The sequence below is a fragment of the Dysidea avara genome, chromosome 3, assembly GCF_963678975.1.
Source record: "Dysidea avara chromosome 3, odDysAvar1.4, whole genome shotgun sequence".
Taxonomy (NCBI): domain Eukaryota; kingdom Metazoa; phylum Porifera; class Demospongiae; order Dictyoceratida; family Dysideidae; genus Dysidea; species Dysidea avara.
In genome coordinates, this window is record NC_089274.1 from 38,665,032 (window position 1) to 38,679,122 (window position 14,091).

At 35.8% G+C, this 14,091-nt stretch overlaps 1 long non-coding RNA gene across 1 annotated transcript; it reads left to right on the forward strand.

The window, feature by feature from the left end:
* The first annotated feature begins 6,268 nt into the window (after positions 1-6,268).
* Positions 6,269-13,315, forward strand: LOC136250917 (uncharacterized). The gene is made up of 3 exons (XR_010698815.1): positions 6,269-6,295; positions 12,946-13,010; positions 13,055-13,315. It is a non-coding gene; the product is annotated as an uncharacterized lncRNA (long non-coding RNA).
* Positions 13,316-14,091: the final 776 nt, after the last annotated feature.

Genomic DNA, 14,091 nt, shown 5'->3' on the forward strand with positions numbered 1-14,091 from the left:
AATTATAAAGACAGAAATGATGAGCAAAAATGGCCATAAAGATCATCAAAGGTCAAATTTGTGATGGCACTATATCAAAAAATACATGTCATGAGGAATACTATTTATGTGGAAAGTTTCCTGCTTTTATGAAAAAGTGCACAGTTTGGTTAATGTAGTTTGCTCACCTCTAACATACTTGTCACCAATCTTTCTCCCACACAGGTGATACTGCCATACTGGTTGGTTTATCCACCACCATCATCTGATGGTCTGGTGGTGGTGGGTTTGGTAGTTGTACAAGGACTCTGTCTGCCGTGGGAAAGCCTAACCAAAACTTTAAGCTGGGACTTAAATCAGGAAGTTATATGTATATTAAATGGCTTGGTAAGTACTCTTGAATGGCAAAGGGGATTTTCAGACTTTTGACATAGCTTGGGTGTATCAGGCATCATGCACTTAGTATACAGGAAGGCAGACCCTATTAGAGTCCTTGTATTATCACATCCCAACTAGTCAGGATGGAGATGCTGAATCATAGGCAGGCACACACCTGCCACCTTGTATTCAGCCATGACTATACTCACACTTAACTCTGACACAGGATACTGTTCGGGCATATAGGGAAGTATTAGCACTGACAGGCTCCTGCCAGACTGTACATAACACTGCAGTACTGCTTCTGTGACTTCGGGTAACATTAGCACTAACAAGCTATTGCCAAAATTCACATCACGCTGTTAGTACCCACTTATGTGGATATGGCTGACTCACATGACACCTGCAGTAAATATAAACTAATTTCATAATTTCTAATTTTTCCTTATACTTATGATACTAAGTTTTGACCATGCCTCCTTGATGTCATGCTGAAAAACAATGTATAATCAATAGAAACACACACACACACAACACACACACAAAAACATGTTAATGTACACTATCAAAGAAAAGCAATAGTATATTACACCTTGTTTTGTTATACAGTCATCATTGTTCTGTTGTGGGTGCTATTGTACATAGAGTTCCAGCTGGTCAACAAGGACAGCTTCATTGCTATAATCTGAATTAGTACAGATCCTAACTTCAGTATCATCATCTTGAGCAATAGGAAACTCTCTGATGAACCATGGTAATCCAATGTTAGTACAGCAATTGTTGTTGGGATGAACACAGCCGGCACCATCCCATAATGGGTCACTTGTGTAGATAGTGTCCTCATATGGTCCAGTGTTACCAGACTCACAATAATAGTGTTCACCTACAAATGAAGGAGAAGCTGATTTAGGGATAGCAGCACATGGGCAAACATTCCCTGGATTATCTTGATCATCACTTATTCCTACAGCATAAGTCCACACATGCTTACGAGGGTTACTGATAGTGATGGATACTCTATCAACATATGCAGCATAGATGCTAATGGCACCATTAAAACCATCAGTAGTATACTTTTGGTAACCGCTGAGTTTACCACATATCTTACGATAACTTATTCGTGTACAGGGAATGTTCTAGAATAGCAACCTGCTGTGTTACTTGGGGATCGACACATATAAATATTATTCACTGTGATATCAGTCCATCCAGTGGGACACTTATCTCCTCTGCTAGCATCAAAATCAGCAACTTTCATCCAACCATTATCTCCCATTTCACAATAAGCAAGGACCAAGTGATCAGTTTTGATGAGCGAATGTTTGGGTTCTTTTCATATATGTCACTACAAGTAGCTCCAGGTAGATCAATATCTCATACAGTTATCATCTACAGCAGCTGTAGTCAGTGTAGCCAGTAGAACTATATTTGTTACAGCACAGAGGATCATCATCATTCTTGATCTTGAGTGATAACCATCTCGTAATAACTGCTCAAACAAAACTTACACTTTTTATATGCTGTTATATTATGGAGTTATGACCATATTTGATGAAGCAACACATAGACAACATCTGCTGAGAAGAAGGTGTTTTGTTCTGTGGCTACATTGTAGAGCTAACACTGCATGTCCATATTTGGATACGTATCTCCAACACAAGTGAAGACCATGAAATACACAATCTATTTATATAGTGATGTACACATAACTGTGACAGAAGTCTGAAGTAAGTGACCAATACGTATTGATTAGAAAGTATCCTTGTTCTGTGGCTATGATTAAGTAGATTACTAAGTCAATAAATTAATAGTACAAAGCCACAAGCTATGGATATACCCATATTTGGTATATTGGGTAGTGTTTTTCTAGTATACTAGCACTAGAACTAAAAGTAGTTTTAGTACAGCCTTTTCTTTTTAGTTCTAGGAACTGGAACTAAACTATAATTCCATTACAATCTATTTAAAAAACTGGAACTATACTAGAAAAGTGTTGTTTTTAAGTTTTTTAACAATAACTAAACTAAAATTAATAGCTTTATAGTACCGATACTAGAACTAAACTAAAACTTTTAGTACTGCAACTACTACTGCAACTGTTATTTGAGATTTAGCAGGAGCTTGATTGGTGAACTGACTATCTGGCACATCAAGTTAAAGCCTGACTTTGACGTACATATTAACATATAAGATGCATGATTAAGAACAAAGGCAACTTTCCATTACTATCTCGAGTGGCTTGTGACATTGTAGCAACCACTGCCCTGGTGGAAAGAATAATTTCTTCTGGTGGAGAGAGAAACAAAACCGCGCAACAGATGAAAACTTAGAAAGAGAGATTTTCTTATGTGGAAACAATAAGTGTATTGTTTAGGTAGGATGTTTTCTTAAATCTTTGATTAGGTAATTTCTCAAAGTGGTATAGGACGATAATTCTATTACACCTAGTTAGTGATCATTTATTCGTAAAAGCAATGAATAAGTATAACTAAGTATATATTCTTAGCATCACTACAGTACTATAACTAATACTTACTAAATTGCAAGTACTATAACACTAACTAGCCGTTATCAAGTTACGCTTGTCTGAAGGCATCAGTTAGTCAGTCAGTCAATAGAAAATTCTGTTTAATGATTATTTTAAAAATTCATAGCAACTTGTTGAAAGCATTTCTAGATCGATCTCAAGGCTTGTATGGACTTAGTTTTACAAAACCAATACTGCTTCATCGTTGTCAGGGAAAAGTGAGGCTGGATTTTGAGTGATGTTTTTCATGGGTGGTGCCCAAACCTTTGTGGTCCCTACTATACAGTACTATCGTACTGTATGATACTTAAACAAAACTGCAAAAAAAAAATCAATTTGAGAAATAAAAACTGCCGTACAGTACATACATGCTACTTTAGTGATTCATTCATTTTGTCCTACTTACATATTTGTATGGAAAATAAAGCAGAAGTGGGTTAGGCTGAGAGACTATTAGAGAAGATGCAAAGTCTATTGCTGTATGGGAGCATATAAGGAAGAATCATACTAGCTGAAGCAGCTAAACGATATTTTGGCTGAGATAACTGCGAAAGGAAATGTTCAATTAATTTTTGTGAATATGGAAGTAAAACCTTGCTATTAAATGATAGAACACTGATAGTTAGTAGGCACAACAGCAAACATGATTTCTTTTTCATTAGGACAAGTATAGTTATAAAAGTTGGATCTGTAACTTAGCTAAAAATTTTCACATATATAGTGTACAGTTCTAATTTAATCTGTCTCAGAGGTGGAAACAGGTATATGTGGCTAAAAAGTGATGTCAACGCTTTTAAAGATCACATAGCAGCATCTTGTTAACAAGCACCTTATCCATGGAATAGACTACTGTTGCATAGAATGGACTACTTTTGTAGTTTGCAATATGTTTTGTGCTTCTCTATATTCTCTTGTTTTAAGGTCTTCAGAAATAGCTGTTGTGACAGTTACTTTTGCTGGACAATCAAGACTAACCTAGCTACATCTGCAAAGCCATCAAAGGGAAGGTACCTGTGTTACAGATTGTAACATTAGTAGACTACAGTGGCTCAAAAATTATAATATGGCTACTTTATCAGACTGTTGACTACTAAAACTACAATTTTGCCAGTGATGGTAGCCATACTTTGATTAATATCTCAGCCATAGCAGAAAGTATTGCAATCTGGCTATCTGAATAAAACGAAACCCACAATTAAAACTTTTGTAACTATGGAGATGTAACCCACAATTGAACCATTTATTGAAGAATTCTTGAGGAAAAAGAGAAGCTCCCTCTCTGAAGCAGTGTTAAACAATATTAGGCCTTCTGGTATACAGGCTCTGCCTTTACTAAGTACTTTAATCAATCATAATAGGTATACGTATTTTGTGTTGCTAGTAATGTGTAGCTCCTGAAATATGTCTGCTTTTGATTAAACATAGAAGAATTTGGGTATGATAGCCAAGTATCAGTTTAAAAGGAAAGGGGGGAGGGCCATTGCCCCCTTACTAAATCCGCCCCTGCATGGTTTCCATAACTCGGGTTGTCATATACACTGCATGTCGTTATTGATATCTCTGCTATAATAATATAATGATCCTTTATGCTTGCATGATATACAGCTACGTATGTATTGGTAAAGTGAACTGTGACAGGAGTCTGCAGGAACTGAGTGGCCAACATTTTGCAGAGCCACTATGGAAATTTCCACATTTATGTATATTTGGCTTGTGATGCTGGTGTTCATATCTTTAGCTATAACATGTCATTTGACAGTGCTAGAGTCTAAGATGGCTTCTTTTAATGGACAGACAGGCCATGTAGCCTGTATATATTGCAATTTTGAGTTATTTAAAGCAATTAACTCTGCATAGGTGACCTCCTAACACATAGGTAACCTCCTAACACATAGATGACCTCCTAACGCGTAGGTGACCACTAAAGCAGAAAGTACCATATATAACTTAACTCAGTGTGTAGCTATATTTAAACAAAAACAAGCACCATAATTATTGCTTGGGGTGCATGGGAGGGTGAACTTTGTAAGTTTGTGACTTTAGAACAGTACTAGCTGTAAGCATCAATGTAAACATTAATTTGGCACCAAGTTTGTGGATTTGTAATGATCATCAGTGAAATAGAAGAAAAACTAAGAATTTCTGCACATAAAATTGGTTACAAAAGATTACAAAAGATCAAATCTGTTATGGCTCTCTATCCTTATGATACAAGTGAACAGTGTACCAAGCTTAAGTATCATGCTTTTATCCAAAAATGCATGAACAAAGGTCTTAGGGTAAATATTAAACTTCTTTTATCTATGTTTATCATGATTCCACCTGAGTAGGCTGGCAAAATGGGAGTATAAGCCTCAAGGTAGCAACAATGACATGCAAAGCAGACACATGTATGCAGAAACTGTGTTTTGCATGAGGTCTATTATAATATCAATGTATTTGTGCTGTACACATATTATATGCACAATTTGCCATGATGTTTATGTGATGATACCATACCTGTTTCACTGCCCATACAAAAGTCTCAATAGTTGCAATGAAATTTATCCCGTATTTCACTGACAGCAGTGAAAAAGTTGTAATTGTAATTCCATTGGCTAGAATTTATGTTAACAATGTAGCGCCAATTATTGTCGACCCATGTTTAGTACATAGTGACAAATTGCGTACATAGCAATGCTAATGCACAGCATGCGTATATGCAGCGAGTATGGTATTAACTGGGAATAGCATGGGTAGCAGTGAAATTTGGGATAAATACCACTCTTGTTGTATTGGAAATGGTGAAATTTATCCCCATTTCCAATACAACACTCTTGATATTTATCCCAAATTTCACTGCTACCCATGCTATTACTAGTACTAATTACATGAATTGAGTTTACATATAAAGTTGAAATAGCAATTGGTTTATATATTGTGTAGTTGAATTGGTGAAGACAAACGTGTACAAGTTGAATAGAGATTTGAGTAAACATGTTACTTAAAGAGTAAAAAAATAATTTTTATTGTGTCAGTATTATGGTAAACAATACTGGGTAGTTTCACTTTAGCTTTTAATAAATGCATATCAAAGCTTTGAATAATTTGTTTGATAAACAATTTACAAATATGAAAGTCAATTTCATGTCCATTATACTGGGTGGGCAAATCATCAAAATTATGCTACGTATTATAACATGATATGCAGACTTTCAAAACACAATGATAGTTATAAAATGAGGAGCTATGCATATCATTAGAAGGTTGTATGCCACACTATAATTAATCTATATGTATATCATTACATAACGCCTACAGGGTAAACCCCTTGGAGGAATGAGTTGAAAATATACATGCAGCAATCACTACGTACAAAAAAACTTTAGAGAAGTACAGCGCAATTCACTGTGACAGCAAGTCTCAATTGTGGTAAGTGGAGAAATAGTCACAATGTATTAATTTACAACTGAGTATATAGGACATAATATCAGTAATGCATGATTTGAGGGCATGCCAGTGTTTTACCAGTGAGCTCAAGGCACAATGGGACAAGAAGGGGCAATTCATAAGACCACACAATAAATTATGAGTTATATATAGTTGTGCTGACAATTTAAAAATAGAATAATTTTGAGCATACAGTTTAAGTTTTATTATATTGCCTCAGTTTCTCTCATGTTGAAAAACGTTGTGTTTCAATTGGTGATACATGTAATAATTATTTTAAAATTTTATATTATACATGGGTTGCTAGGATGCAATGCTAGTGCCATTTTGGTTGCATAGTGCATAGCAAATTAAACCAGTTTACCTATCTTTGTATAGGACAAAGGGTAAATTAATGGTCTTGCAGTAACAAATAAATTTCAGTGAGTGTCATTCAGTTTAACTAATTAACTAAACATTAATGATATAAATAGGTAACATGTATAGTAAATATTTAAATCTTTAATTATAATTTTAAGGTATAAAACAGCTATTGATGCCTATTGCATCATGTATTCATAGACTATAGGAATTTTATCAGAGTGAGCTCACCAAGTTGCACTTTCAGTAGATAACATAATTGTATAAATTATTGTTATTATTAGTATAATCCCTGAGTTGATTGTATTTAATATACATGTGAGGTGTAGCTGAATAACATCATCAGCAAGTAAATAAGTGCAGTAAGTAGTGTAGCTGTACATACTGTATGTATGAGCATTATTTTGTAGATGATTCTGGTCATCTTCATAGCACTAACAGTTGCACAGTTGAAGATAAGTAGTGCTAACAAAGTGTACTATGTGTTGCCGGACAATACCACTAACACAAGTTGTCCCTCTCAACCATGCCGTGTACTTAGTCAGTATTTATCAGACAATACCACATGGTCTTTTGTGTCAGATGTAGAATTCTACTTCTTGCCAGGAGTGCATCAGGTGACATCTAATATGGTAGTATGGCATGTGCATAATTTTTTGGTCACCGGATTTTTCAATAGCAACTCGCCACCAACATTGTTGTGCCATTCAGATGTACTGATAATTGTTCTTTATTCTCACAATGTCTCTATTTCAAACATAATACTAAAAAATTGTGGCGGTAGTACTGTTCCAATCACATCTCGGTACATAAAAAGCAACAATGATGATTATGACACAGCCAGCTTATTTCTGTTTGCAAATTTTCACTGTACAATCAGAAAAATTACAATATTACATAAGGCACACCATGGCATACGAGGAATTAATGTGTTGGGAGAGTCACAAATAGATCATACCACTGTCATACTGCAAGAGGACCATCAGCATTGCAGCACTGGAATTTCATTGGCTTTTATGAACAGTATATTACAAGTTAAATATAACAACACACTACTGATCAATAGCATAGTTGTAAATTATAGTATAACGACAAATTTTTTTTGTCATACCGGACTAGACGTTTCACTTACACAAGGTCACTACAGTATGAACATTATATTAACTTCATCTAACTTTGAAAGTATGATCTTAGGTGTTACACCAGCAATAGATCTAGAAATAAGTTCAAGTGACTCTACTAATGCGGCAGGGGCGGATCCAGGGGGGGGCACAGGGGGCACGTGCCCCCCCCCCCCCTCCCTTAAAAAAATGTATATAAGATCGAGATACTCTAATAGAGCAGTCAATCACCAATCACTCTAATAAAGCAGTCACAGTGTTCATGGGGAAGTGTAGCTTACTTAGGAAGCTATAAATAGGATTTAATTTTACATAACATACGTGATATAATATATTTGGTAAAGGATAACTAGCTATTATTGTTGTGACCTTTTTTTTTTTTTTTTTTTTGCTCTTCAACTTTTTTTCAGCAAGGTGCCCCCCCTCTTTCCAGACCCTGGATCCGCCCCTGTGCGGTATTGATTAAGAACTGCAATTTTCTTGGAAACGAGTTCCACAATTCAACGGCTGTTGGGTCACTCATTGTTGTATCACTAGAAACTTTAAATGCTTCTGTTATTTTCCAGGATTGTGTCTTTCGTCAAAACAATAGGATGAAATCGCTTGTATCTGTAGCATCAACAGGTCACAATAATTTCTTCACAAATTCGTGTGGAGATAGCATAATTATATATATTATAAATAGTGGCTTTATTTCAAATACTTGTCCACTGTTTTATATTACAGGAAGTACACCACAAGAAACTTCACCCTGCATGGCAAATGTTTACTTTCATGGCTTGGTCTATATCTATGGTACTACATCAAATCATGAGTTTGGTAAAATTAATGTGGTACACATACGCAATGCAGTTGTGCACCTGAATGGGAAAATTATATTTGAAGAGAATTATAACATTGATAGCATTTTAGACTTTGATTTCTGTGATGTGTACTTTCATAAAAATATAACGTTTAACAAAAATGTAAATTTCAATAAAATTGTTAACTTAAAGTCAAACAATGACATTAAAATAATGAAACATGCATATATCACATTTGTTGGCAATGTGTGTCAAAATCAACTGATCACCATTGATACTGATGATTATAAGAAGGTTTATCCATTTTGCTTATTTCAGTACGTTGGCACAGCAAATAAACTATCTTGGTCTCTTTACAAAATAATATTCTAAAACAATATACAAGCAAGTGTGCTACATGGAAATTCAAGTATAAACTATTACACAAGGCATTGTCAGTGGATTAATTCATCAATGTTTAAGGGATACAATCCTGGAAGAGTAAACGAGAAGATCATTCAAATTGACAACCCAGCTAAGCAACAGTTGCAAATAAATACCAATACTAGGGTTTGTTATTGCACTGAAGATGGTAAATATGATTGTAAAAATGATTTCTTAGGACCTGTATTTCCTGGTCAAACACTGCATGTGAACTTCTCTTTACCATACAATCCAACTGATTCAATAATGTCTACATATACCAATGTTCATCTCCAAAATGTAGCTTGTAATGTTAAACAAACTGAGATAATATTAAGTAGAATTTGCAATAAGGTGAATTTTATGATTTCATCAAAACCAAATAAAGAATGTAAGTTATTTTTGACAGCACAGCCTGAGATGTATAAAAGTTATGATGTATTTTCTGTGCAACTATTACCGTGTCCAATGGGCTTTACATTACAGAATGGAGTGTGTGACTGTGATGCTGTTCTAAGAGACAGTATGTTTCAAATTACTGATTGTAATATTGAGAAGTCTGTTATTAGACGTCCTGCTAAAAGTTGGATATATAGCAAACTGGTTGTTGCCCAAAACAACATGTCAATTTATCATATATCTTCACGATGTCGCATTAATTATTGTATCCCATATTCAACAGAGCTAAATTTATCTAATCCAGATGCACAATGTCAGTTTAAGAGAGCTGGTATTTTGTGTTCACAGTGTCAACATGGACTTAGTATGGTATTTGGATCATCAAGGTGTATGAAGTGTACTAATGTGTATCTTCTCATCTCCCTTATAGTAATAGTGGCTGGAATTGTTTTGGTAGTGTTACTGTATCTTCTCAACCTTACAGTTACTAGTGGGACAATCAATGGAATAATATTCTATGCAAATGTTATTAGTATCAATGGCTCTGTTTTTTTAGCAAATGGCAACGTGTTTAAGCCACTCAAAGTGTTTATCTCATTTGTTAATTTGGATTTAGGTATTGAGACATGTTTCTACAGTGGGATGGACAGTTATGCTAAGATGTGGCTACAGTTGTTCTTTCCAATGTATTTGATTGCCATTGCTATTTTCATTATAATAGCTAGTCGCTACTCCTACAGAATACAACGACTAACATACACAAGATCACTGCCAGTACTAGCTACATTGTTCCTACTATCCTACACTGGTATCCTCAGAACTGTATCAATGGTGTTGTTCTCTTATTCTACCATAACCGAACTGCCAAGTGGTCACCAGCAAATAGTTTGGACTATTGATGCCAACATTCCATTATTTGGCCTACAGTTTACTATACTGTTCATCACTTGTCTAGTCTTATTTTTACTTCTAATTCCTTTTAATATCATATTACTGTTTTACAGATATTTATTACGATTTAAAATAATAAATCATTTCAAACTGGTACTGGATGCCTTTCAAGGATCATACAAAGACGAATTCCACTATTTTGCAGCACTGTGTATTGTACTTAGAAATGTATTCTTTGCTATTTATGCATTAAGGACAGATATTATTTTTCTTGTTTCAACTATAGTTCTTATTGCATTTGCTGTATTTCATGGAAAACTATTCCCAAACAAAAGTCATTTTGCAAATGTTCAAGAATTGCTCTTATTGATCAACCTCACCATAATATATGCAGTTTCTCAATATACAACTGCTCTTAGCACTGTTACAAATATTATGATCAGTTTGGCATTACTCCACTTCATTGTGATTATCTTTTACCACTTCCTCACTTACACTTGTCACATTGAACTGAGTAATATCAGAAACCAAACAAAAGAGAAGTTTACAAAGCTCAAATACTGGTGTGCTCAACTTCGAAATGATGACAGTATAGTTGATGCTGGGCATGATAATTATGAAGAGTATGATTTCAATGATTTTGAATAGACTGCATAGCTTTAAGGCTCTAGATTTAAAAATAGACAAAAACAATGCACGCATACTGTTACAATAAATTGCACTGATTTATTATACCATGCATACTGCTGCGCTACTTACACTGTGCAAGGCAATTACTTTAGGCAATTATAATTGCATGCATTACTGTAATTTTCTGGTATTGTTGTAGCTACAGATACAGCCAACCGCTTTAGCACATAGAATTCTGATGTCAGGGGCGGATACAGGGGGGGGGGGGGGGTCAAAGGGGGCTCTTGACCCCCCCTCCAAAAATTTTTAGTATACCAAGATCGAGATACTCTAATAGAGCAGTCACTCTAATAAAGCAGTCACAGTAGTAGAACAGTGTGTAGTGAGTTATTTAAGGATTTTTATGTAGACTACTTTATCAGCTATAAATGTGTGGTTGCATGGTGAGGTGGGCAGCTATTGCCAGCTGGCTGTGACCTTTTTTTTTTTTTTGGTCTCACCTTATCAAATCAGAGACAATGTAGTGCCTCAGTTCATTTTTGACCCCCCCTTTCTATAAGTCTGGATCAGGGCCGCCCCTGTCTGATGTCCAGCATTTATGCTATGTATGTAAATATTAAGTATGTGGCAAGGCGAGATGCAACACGTACAGCCTGTTGTATCGGTTGCCGACCTACTGTCGTTCCAAGTGTTGGATCACGAGATTTCCTCATGGCAGTGAATTTCACTATGAGTTTGTGAGGTACGTCAAAGGGTCACAGAGAGCCGGCTATTCGAAAGGTTCTGTAGAGGAAAATATCTTGGTCCCAATCACACCTCCAAAAAGCAAAACAAAACAGTAACGGAGGAGAAGGTCAAGACCTTGTTTGATATCAGACCGTTTTGAATGGAGTGGAAAGAAGTGATGCTCTAATTAGCCCTGCCTTTCATTACTACAACAAAGACGTTTGTTTTGTTAAACTACCCAGAGCTGAAGTTGGAACAAACGAAGGGTAAGAAACTTTGTGCCTGCCCTTCACAAAATTTTGTAATTATAGAATGAGAATGACCATCATTTAGTTGCAACAGTTGAGAAATTTTTTGACATAGTAGAGCCGCGTGTGCATTCAACTGAAAATGGACATGTAGACTACAAGAAAATGCTTGCAGAGATATGGAAGTATAGTGAATTATGTATGCTATCATATTCTCAAGCATCACAAAAATTTATAGCCACTAGCCATACGTTGTGGAGATGGGTGATACCAGTACTCTGTACTGAACAAGTAGTCCGGTTCCCAAGTTTGTAGTAATGCCAAGTTGTGAAGGACAAGTCAGGCTGGATATTAGCTGATATTTTTACAAGAGACCAAACCTTTGTGGTCCCCATCGACCTATCAATTTATGGAGCCCACCTATCAATTTTCTGATATATTAGTTTGCAAAAAGATTGTGACACTGTAATAGAACAGTGATTTGTTCTAATAGAGCAGTCAGTAAGTGATCTTAGAAGGAATCTGTAGGGGCATGCCTCCAGACCCCCTAGTAAGACCATGTGTGTATTTTGTACATGGTACTCAGCTTTACAACTACCTGGAACAGACCCACTGCTATGGGCTTGATTTCTTCACTGTTCAACGTTGCTTGGTACCTTAATTTGGCATACTGCAGTACGTATAATGAGAACATCATGGACCTACTTGAGTCTTCCTTTATGTATCTTTGCTGACAGCGGAAGGTGTTGATTTGTGGTAGCTAGCACCATGCATATAATGGCTTCCCTAAAAAATTATTTTAATTATGCACCTATTAATTGCTTCAGCAATCAGTTCGATATACATCATCATGCACATTGTGTCATTTGTACCATTAAGTAAACATGTACATGTTTGTTCATGTTGTGGTAAAATGTATCTATATTAGTTTAAATAACTTCTTGATGAATAGTTGGATTTCTTGGTGAACCAGCAAATTTCTTTTCATCGTCTGTTGTATTATACCAACGAGTTATGATGTGTCACATGAATTACAATGTTTGTTTATTTAGAATCATTGGATGACTATTGTCAATCTTGTGGAATGATTAGTTTGGATGATGATACAACTGACATGGTGAGGTCTAGTTATGCATACAAATTAATGTATGGATTGCATAGGTCAGGTGTAATAGTTGCTCATGGGGGTACCATGAACGGTGTTTAGGAAGACATATGGTTATAGCCAGGCAAGATGAAAATGGATACAACTTTTCTGGGTCTTGCTGTTCATCAAATGGATTTGTAACTCATGTATTAGAGCATACTAAGTTATATGTGTAACACAGCATACCTGATTCCAAACACTATATGTTTGCACTAATAACTGTATCACACAGAGGTGACATTATATTATGTAGCTAACCACATGTTGTGGGGTTACATCTAGATGCATGGGATAATGTGAGAGTGAAACTAACTATGTGTACCATTTAAGGCTGGACATTAAAGATATGATGCTGGACTTGAGTTACAATGTACCAAACCTTATGTGTTGATATGCATTTCATTACTGGTGCAGCATGTGCAGTGTTTGCATGTGCTGGACAACTGCTAGGAGAAGTAAAACATGCAGACTGGACTGTGCCCATCAATATCAGCTGATCAATACGAATGGCTTAGCCTACCACAAATGCTGTAGTATACGCAGTGCAACACTGAGAAAAAAAGACAGTGCACCTTATCCAGGCCAGCTGCAGAGTACGCAAAGGAACCTTGGAGGGAGAGATAGTCGGGTAGAATGCGTCTGTATCCATGTCCCTTCAGCTATAGTTAAAGGGGAAAAGAAGCCTGTCATTCCTCCCTGTGATACGTACTTGAAGCGGCCAAGAACGTAATGGCGGTACCCAGTTCATAAAATGCGCAGCTCTTACGGTAGTTCACAAATTGCACAACAATTTATAAATTGTTGCGCATTTTATGAATTCACAAAATGCGCAGCACAATTTATAAACTGCACAAATTCAGATTGCGCCTAACAAATATATATATATATATATAATGCAAGCATAATCAAAACACCCAAAGAATATATAGGTGAGAATTATGGGAAATTCCTGAAAACATTTTGGGCAAAATTTTGAGCATATTTTGACTCAGGCCTACATTTGTATATATTTCCTGTACTTTGTGTGTTGTGTGCATACCGGTATGATGAT